Source organism: Scyliorhinus canicula, chromosome 13 (genome assembly GCF_902713615.1).
Source record: "Scyliorhinus canicula chromosome 13, sScyCan1.1, whole genome shotgun sequence".
NCBI classification, from domain to species: Eukaryota; Metazoa; Chordata; class Chondrichthyes; order Carcharhiniformes; family Scyliorhinidae; genus Scyliorhinus; species Scyliorhinus canicula.
The window spans coordinates 49,510,687-49,520,098 of NC_052158.1; the positions used below are offsets into that span (position 1 = coordinate 49,510,687).

Sequence of the window (9,412 nt, forward strand, 5' to 3'; positions counted from 1 at the left end):
ACATTTTACGTTACCGGTTGCCTTACTACACAGCACATTAGGAAACGGTCGATACCGACGGGGGTGGCATGGTGGCACAGTATGCTGCCTCACAACACCAGGGACCCGGCTTCAATTCCAGCCTTGGGTGACAGTCTGTGTGGAGTTTGTACTTTCTCCCCCTGTCTGCGCAGGTGTCCATCGGGTGCTCCGGTTTCCTCCCAGTCCAAAGATGTGCAGGTTAGTTGGATTGGGCATGCTAAATTAGTGTCCAAAAGGTTAGGTTAGGTTACGGGGATCGGGTGGGGTTCGTTCAGAGGGTCGGTGAAGACTCGATGGTCCAATTGGCCTCCTTCTGCGCTGCAGGAAGTTTATGGATACCGTTTTACCGTGCAGGTTCTCTCACTACAGTGGACACAAAGAAAGTCAATACCGTTTCATTGCACTGGTTCTCTCACTACACCGGACACTAGGAAACACTGCAAGGATTTGTTTACTCCAGAAGCGGTGGTCTCAGCTACAACTCTTGGACGTGTGTATCTCTCTCTTCTGCACGCGGTGGTAAACTGTGGAAGTGTCACACTGGGACAACTTCGCAGGAGAGAGAGTTGGTCACTGTTTATGCCTGACCAGTGAACCCACCTGAGTGAGCGTTTTCGAGGCGCCCCGACCTTTACGGTTCTAGACTTCGGAATTATGTTCTGACTCTATGATTCACCGGAATGAAAAGAGAGACGAGTGGGTGACACAAAAGGCCAAATTTTATTAATTTTATTCAGGAAGGGAAGAAGTCAACCAGACCAGTCCAAATGCACAGACACAATCCGCTCCTTTAATATGGAAGAAAAAAAGGACTATTGCGGCACAACGAATAACTTTAAATTTACACAGATTTACACAAATCCCAACCACCATTCCTCAACACCTAGCTTATTGGGTATTTCTGGGGACCGAAAAGATATTTTCACCAATCCTGGGGTCGAGTTAATTTTAAAGTCTTTTCAGTTGTTTGCAGCAATCGAAGTTGGTTGATTGTTGGTGTCTTCTATCGGTCCCCGGGTCGTTTTCACTTCTTGCTTGCCCACCAACTAACTGACTTCTCTCTCTTCTGTGTTCTTCTGCTCTATGCTTCTGCTCTGAGTCCAATATTTTAAAAGAAGCGACCATTACAATTTTGGCTGGCTCCTCCCGCCAGTAAGGAATGGTTCAGGATGGCCTTCATGAGGCGTTAACCGTTCCCCATCAGGATGGTTTGCGCGATAAAGGCTGGGGCTTGAACCTGTAAGAATCTTGTAGACTTCCTGGAGCCACCAATCTGCTCTCCAATGTTTTCCAGCTTCAACACTGGATAAAAGCAAATTACTGCGGATGCTGGAATCGGAAACGAAAGAGAAAATGCTGGAAAATCTCAGTAGTTCTGGCAGCATCTGTAAGGAGAGAAAAGAGCTAACGTTTCAAATCCGATTACTCTGTCAAAAGCTAATTTCCCTAATTTACCTGGTTTACCTAATCTTACAACATCAACACCGTTTTACCACACCAGTTCTCTCACTGCACCCAACACTTGGTAAAAGTCAACACCGTTTTACCGCACTGGTTCTCTCACTACACCGGACACTCGGAAACAGTCAATACCGTTTTACCGCACTGGTTCTCTCACTACACTGGACACTCAGAAACAGTCAATACCGTTTTACCACACCGGTTCTCTTATTACACCGGACACTCGGGTACTCGATAATGTTCATCCCACTGGTTCTCTCACTACATTGGACACTAGGAAACAGTCAATGCTGTTTTACCGCACTGGTTCTCTCATTACTTTAGACACGAGGAAACGGTCGATACCGCTTTACCGCACCAGTTGTCTCATTACTCTGGACACTAGGAACCAGTTGATACCGTTTTACTGCACCTATTCTTTCACTACATCAGACACTAAGAAACGGTTGATACTATTTTACTGGACGGTTTCTGTACCAGACACCAGGAAACTGTCGATACTGTTTAACCGCCTCATTTCTCTCACTATACCGGACACTAGGAAATGGCCAATATTGTTTTACCGCACCAGTTCTCTCGCTACAATGGACACCAAGATATGGCCAACACCATTTTACTGCACTGGTTTTCTCACTACACCTAACAATAGGAAACAGTGGATACTTTTTAATCACACTAGTTCTCTCACTAAACCAGAGACTAGGAAAAGGTTGATACTGTTTTACCACACCAGTTCTCTCACTACAATGGACAGAAGGAACCAGTTGATACTGTTTTTCTGCACCTATTCTCTCACCACACTGGACACAGGGAACCAGTTGATACCGTTTTGGTGTGGTGAGGCCGTGGAATGCCCTACCTGCAACAGTAGTGAACATGCCAACATTGAGGGCATTTAAAAATTTATTGGATAAGCATATGGATGATAAGGGCATAGTGTAGGTTAGATGGCCTTTAGATTTTTTCCATGTCGGTGCAACATCGAGGGCCGAAGGGCCTGTACTGCGCTGTATCGTTCTATGTTCTATGTTTTACCACACTGGTCCTCTCACTACACTGGAGACTAGGAAACAGCCTACACATCTTAACACACTGGTTCCCTGACTACATCGGACACTAGGAAACGCTCAATACTGTTTTACCACACCAGTTCTCTCACTACACCGGACACCAGGAAAAGGTTAATACCGTTTAACTGCACCGATTCTCTCACTACACTGGACACCAGGAAAAGATCAATACCTTTTTACCGCACTGGTTCTCTCACTATGCTGGGCACTAGGAAATGGTCGATAACGTTTTACTGCACCAGCTCGCTCACTACACTGGACACAAGGAAATGGTCAATACCGATTTACTGCACCGGTTCTCTCACTACCATAGATTCTAGAAAATGGTTGATACTGTTTTATCGGACCGGTTCTCTTGCTACACTGGACACGAGGAAACAGTCAACACCGTTTTACAGTACCAGGACTCTGACTACACCGGACACAAGGAAACAGTCAACACCATTTCACCGCAGCGGCTCTCTCTCGATGCCGATACTTCTTTGGGCACTCACTCAGACTGCAGATCACAATTTCAGCTCTCAGGCACAGCACTAGGCAAAACTAACATATCCAAGACCAAAAGGGTCTGGAAAAGGCCAAGGCCTTCAGGTAAAATCTTTAAAGAAGACATTAAAAGACATTTCAATAAATGTGTTCTGTCCCTCCCAGATAACTACACCTCACCTTCTCATATTCAGGAATGATCCATCCACAAAACTCAGTCTGTAAATCAGAAGGGAAATGCTTCCAATAAACACCCTCAATATCCAACACACAGCCAATCAAACAGCTCAGCACAAAGCACCGAGTAAACAGGTCTCTCAGCTGGATCAGCTCTTGGTTGAAGTTACAGATACGGTGAAACCATCGTTGGATCACTCACCATTCTTGGAGTAAGAGACTTCCACTTCATTGTCGTGTTATTCACAATTGGGTAACACAGACGGCAACATGATGCAGATAAACGATAAAGCGTACACCAAACATAGGCGTTGGTTCACTAAGATTTATTGAACTTCAGTAATGAAGCACACAGCTGCCTGTGGGTTGACTCTCTATTACTCTAAGTAAACTAACTCTAACTATCTAGAGCAGGCTAGCTCTGATCCACGTGTGGAAGGTGTTGAATGATTTGTACACCCTGACTGTCACTACAGTTGTCACCAGTGGAAAGAGGCAGAGTGCTGATGCCTCGTGTGTTTTATAGTTGGAAGCCCCCCTCTGGTGTTCTGTCTGGTGATTGGTTGTGTTCTGTTCTGTATGTTGATTGGCTCACCTAGGTGTCTGTCACTGCCTGCTTTTACATCATGACGTGCATAAGGGCATATTATGACATTCATCAGCATCAAAGTTCAGAAAGCAACCAATCACATAATTCGCCCAAACTGTTTGCAGCCGGCTTTTAACAATGCCGCCTCGAACGGCGTTCAAAAAGGCTGCAAAGAGATTTTTAAAAATGCGGCCGCACTGCACATGCGTACCCGCTCATCGGTGCGTAGTGTGGCCGCTTTAAAAAAATATATGCTCGTGAACATTTTGAAGGCCGCTTGCAGCCAGTATTATTAAAAGCAGGCTGCTGCAGCTGTTGCGTGTGGATTTGCGCGATCAGGAGCGCCGCAATGGACCTCCCGACCCTCCCGACACCCGCCCTCGGCCCACCAGTGGGTCGCGCCCCCGACTTTGACAGTGCCTGGGTTTGGTGGATTGGCCATGCTAAATTGCTTCTTAGTGTCCAGAAGGTCGACTGGGTTACAGGGATGGAATGGGCTGTGGGTCTAGATTGAGGCGGGATTCTCCACCAGTAGGATTCTCCGTTTTGCCGACGCCCGGGAGTTTCCCAACGGTGTGGGGCTGCCCCACAATGGGAAACCCCATTGACCGGCCGCTGTAACGGAGAATCCCGCCGGCGGGTCGGGGCAGAAATGTGGCGCAGCGGGGAGGAGAATCCAGCCCAGGGTGTTCTTTGACAGAGTCGGTGCAGGCTCGATGGGCCCAATGCCTCCTGCATTGCAATGATTCTCGGCGTGCACTTTAGGGAAGTGGAGACTATGGGCTGATTTGATGGAGCTTTGAAAATAACACAGTATGACTTAATGTGGACAAATTATTTCAATTGGAGAGATTATGGAGGATCAAAGGTCATATTTGCAAAGGCAGAACTATAGATTTATTCATTATTAAAAGTAACAAGACAGCTCAACAAGACATTTTATAAAAGAAAAATAAAACAATAACACTGGGGTCCATTTTTGGAGGATGAGAACTGAAAAGCAGAGACATGATGTTAAATGTGTCTAGAACCTTCTCTGGGCCACACTTCTGAAAGCCGTGCACAGTTCAGATCAATATATTGAAAAGGACAAAGGAATTGGAGAAGGTGCAAAAAACATTAATAAGGATGATATTTAGAATCAAGAGATTATAACTATAACTATCAGAAAGGACTGAACATGATAGCACACTTTTCCCTAGAAAAGAGAAGGGTGAGGGGGGGGGGGGGGGGGGGGGTAGCATAGAAATTTTTAAAACAATGAATTATAAAATTAAGAGTTTGGGAGTCAATGGAGAAACAATGTTTCCACTTGTGCAGGAGAATCCAATACTAGGGTCCAGAAATATAAGATGGTCAATAATAAATCCAATGAGGAATTCCGGAGAAACATCTTTCCCAATAGAATGATTAGAATGTGCATCTTGCTCCCACAGGGAATGTTTGGGGAAAAGTGATGTATTTGGTGGGAAGCCAGTAAGTAGATCTTGGAGAAAGGAATAAAGGATCTGCTGATAGGGTGAGATAAAATAGGTCGGAAGAAAGATCCTGTGGAACATAAGCACCTGTAGAATGGGAGGTGGGGGGGCGGGGGGGGGGGGGGGGGGGAAGTTTTCCACGTCGGAGCCACAGTCAGACCCAGGCCTCGGGAAGTGAGTTTGGTCTGAGAGGATTCGGTATTTGTTTATCAGAGATGGGATTTTGTGGATGTAAGAGATTTTTCAGCACAAGAGATTTAAATTGATTCATGTACTGAACTGTGAAAATGTCTCTGCCCTGGTGACAAGAATTATGGCAGAATCATTCACATCTTGACCTTTCATTGCTGCCCCTTTCAGTCTGGTGTTGTACAGCAGCTCTCAGTCCACTCAGCTTGTCTACCTCCAGCAGTTCCAGCATCTATTACTCAGAACAGTATTCATGTTCTGTCAAATGTTCACCTCTTCCTTGAGATTATTTACAATCAAATCAACCCCAGATGGTGTAATTCAGTGCCTTTTTTTGTCATTTTCTTTTCACTGCTAACAGCAAAAGGACATTTTCTGGAAGAAGAGGATGCCTCTTCTGAGATGGTTAGGTGGATTGGCCATGCTAAATTGCCCGTAGTGTCCTAATAAAAGTAAGGTTAGGGGGGGGGGGGAGGGTTGTTGGGTTACGGGTATAGGGTGGATACGTGGGTTTGAGTAGGGTGATCATGGCTCGGCACAACATTGAGGGCCGAAGGGCCTGTTCTGTGCTGTACTGTTCGATGTTCTATGGAACTTACCACCTCTATAGGTATTTAGTTGTTTCTCTTCCCACACCCAGTGGTGCCGAAGGAAGACATTCATCTGTCCCAAAGCAATGTTTTTCCTGGAACTACCCTGTCACCAGAGGCTTATAGCTTTGACCTCTGGGAAAGAACAAAGAAGAACATTCGGCCCATCGAGTCTGCATCGACCCACTTAAGCTCTCACTTCCACCCTATCCCCGTAACCCAATAACCCCTCTTAACCTTTTTGGACACTGAGCGCAATTTAGCATGGCCAATTCACCTAACCTGCACGTCTTGGGACTGTGGGAGGAAACCGGAGCACCCGGAGGAAACCCACAGACACGGGGAGAACGTGCAAACTCCACCGACAGTGACCCAGCGGTGAATCGAACCTGGGACACTGGCGCTGTGAAGCAACAGTGCTATCCACTTGTGCTACCGTGCTGCCCTAGCTTGAAGGGCACCACTCCGCACTAAGCATATCTGACCAGGAGTCTCTCCCACTCTTACCGCCAGCCATTGGTGTGTTGGAAGTATTTTTCAGTTTGCTAATCAACCTGTTTGGCCCTATTATGAATGCACCTTCCTTGGCCATCAAATCGTGGAGTGAAGTTTGAACCCTGGGTTTCTGTCTCAGAGGCAGGGACGCTACCCACTGCACCACAAGAACACCTCAATCGGTGCTTCCTAGGATGGACCTGTCCTTAATGACTTTACAATGCCCCAGAGACCACGTACGTGAGGTGCTTCTCCCTTCCCCTGTTTCATTTATAATATTTTTAAAAGAATTTAGAGTGCCAGTTCTTTTTTTCCAATTCAGGGGCAATTTTAGCATGGCCAATCCACCTACCATGCACATCCTTTGGGTTGTGGGGGGAGACCCACGCAAACACAGGGAGAATGTGGAAACTCCACATGGACAGTGGCTCGGATCAAACCCGGGTCCTCGAAGCCGTGAGGCAGCAGTGCTAAGCACTGAGCCATTGTGCTGCCTTCCCGTTTCATTCTGAAAGTAGTAAATGACAAATGGGTAGTGGGGGAAAGGCCTGTATGGGAGCAGATGGAGGCAGCCTCATGTAAGGATATGATTTTGGGGGCACTGTTAACTGCCTCTGCCATTCTCGCCGGCCAGGTACTCCACAAGCCCGGTAGTGGCGGCAGCCCTGAGGGTGTGGGGCTAGTGGCGGCAGCACGTGGGAGGAGGAGGCTTCGGTTTGGGCACCAATATGTGGCAAACACCGGTTTGTTCCGAGGGTGCTGGATGCGTGGTTTCAGGGATGGCAGCTGGGAGAGGGGGAGGATTGAGCGGTTTGGGGATTTGTTTATCAACGGTGGCTTTCCGTGCTTAGAAGAACTGGAGGAGAAAGTTGAGCTGCCAGGTGGAAACAAGCTCCGTTATTTACAGGCGAGGGACTTCGTGCAACGGCACGGATTGACCTTTCAGCACCTGTTGCCCCAGGGGCTACACGATAAGGTGGTGTCAAACACGGGAGTAGGGGAGGGGAAGGTATCGGAAATTGATAAGGAGCTGATAGACTGGGGGAGGCCCGATGGGGCAGGTGAAGCGGATGTGGGAGGAAGAGTTGAGTCGGGAGCTGGAGGCAGAGTTGTGGGAGGATTCCCTGAGGAGAGTTAATGCATCCCCGTCGTGTGTCAGGCTTATACAATCTCCTTATACAATTTAATCCCCTTATACAATTTAAGATGATCCACAGGGCACAGATGACTTTCCCGGATGAGCAGGTTTTTTGAAGGGGTGGAGGATATGTGTGGGCGGTGTGTGGGAGGGCTGGCCATATGTTTTGGGCTTGTTCGAAGCTTGGGGGAATTCTGGCAGGGTTTGTTGACGTTATGTCGGAGGTTCTGAAAGTAAGGGTGGTCCCAAATCCAGAGGTGACAATTTTTGGTATGTTGGAAGACCCAGGATTCCAAGGGGGCGAGAGAAACCGAAGTCTTGGCCTTTGCCTCCCTGGTTGCCTGGAGATGGCCCTTGCTAGAATGGAGGGACTCGGACCTCCCAAAGCCGAGGGTGTGGGTGACTGCATGGTGGAATTTCTGAGGCTTGGGAAAATGAAGTTCGCCCTGAGGGGCTCGATGGAAGAGTTTGCTCGGACATGGCAGCCGTTTATCGCCTTCTTTGGGAAAAATTAAGTTGTCAGCAAGAGTGGGAGGGAGGGTTAAAAAAAAGGGGAGGCGGACAAGGTGGGGACGGGTTGGCAGGGAATTTTTGTTGGGGTGTTAGTTATGTAAAGCCATGTTGGCTGGTTTGGAGGTGTGTTGTCCACTGTTTTAAAATTTATAATATAAATGCCTCAATAAAATATTTTTCAAAAAATTACGCACCATCAAATCATTACAAATAAACTAAAATGAATATATTTATTAACAAGATTTTGGACAGCATAAGAGTTCTTACTGTTTATTTCTTTTGTTCCGTTTACTTTTATTTTAGGTCAGTGGACCCATAATCGGGATGAGTCTTTAAGCAGATGACTCAGTTCAACCAGTCTGCTTGTCAGAATATTGTGTTCCCAGGTTTTGTTTTTGGAGAGCAGAGGCAGACTCCTTGGCACGGGGTGATTCTTAGGAACCTGTTTTGGAGGAAGTTGGTTCGAATGCTTAAGTGGCACCGGTGGGTTGGCCAGGGACAGTGTTCTGTCTGACAACGATCAGTGATTGGTTCCTGTGTGATGCTTTCTGAGAGAACTGGTGAGAGGTATTTAGACCTTGGAAATGAAAGGAATGCTGTCTCTCTCCTACTGCTGAAATGAAAGAACTGCTCTATTGTTCTCAAGCCACTGAGTGCCTGGCACATCTTTGCTGTGAACTTGAAATGATGCAGAGTCTGCAGAGAAGGTAGACAACTTTGCCAGAAAAGTACCAAAACAAAAGCTGTACTGACTAGAATTCATCCCAGCGAATCAAAATGTTTCATCCCTTTATTTTATTAATATTGTATTTATGTTTCCACCACAGATTTCCCCTCTGTTGTTTGTCTGTGCTTGTGTGTGGAGAGTGGGGGTAGTTGGGAAGGGGGAGTTTTGGAAAGGGATATTCGATAGTTAGTTACATTTTCTATCTTTTTAATTATAAAAGGTTACTTGTGTGAAAGGTACAAACCTGGTGACTAGTTTGTTGGGTTCAGCCAAGAACATAGAACATAGAACAGTACAGCACAGAACAGGCCCTTCGGCCCTCGATGTTGTGCCGAACAATGATCACCCTACTTAAACCCACGTAACCCGTATACCCATAACCCAACAATCCCCCTATTAACCTTACACTATGGGCAATTTAGCATGGCCAATCCACCTAACCCGCACATCTTTGGACTGTGGGAGGAAACCGGAGCAC

General features: G+C 46.8%; 1 long non-coding RNA gene across 1 annotated transcript; it reads right to left on the reverse strand.

Annotated features, from left to right (window-relative positions):
- Window positions 1–722: 722 nt before the first annotated feature.
- On the reverse strand, window positions 723–3,503 carry LOC119976583. Its single transcript, XR_005462945.1, has 2 exons — window positions 3,219–3,503; window positions 723–1,406 (listed from the first exon to the last, which is right to left on the reverse strand). It is a non-coding gene; the product is annotated as an uncharacterized LOC119976583 (long non-coding RNA).
- Between the last annotated feature and the right edge of the window lie 5,909 nt (window positions 3,504–9,412).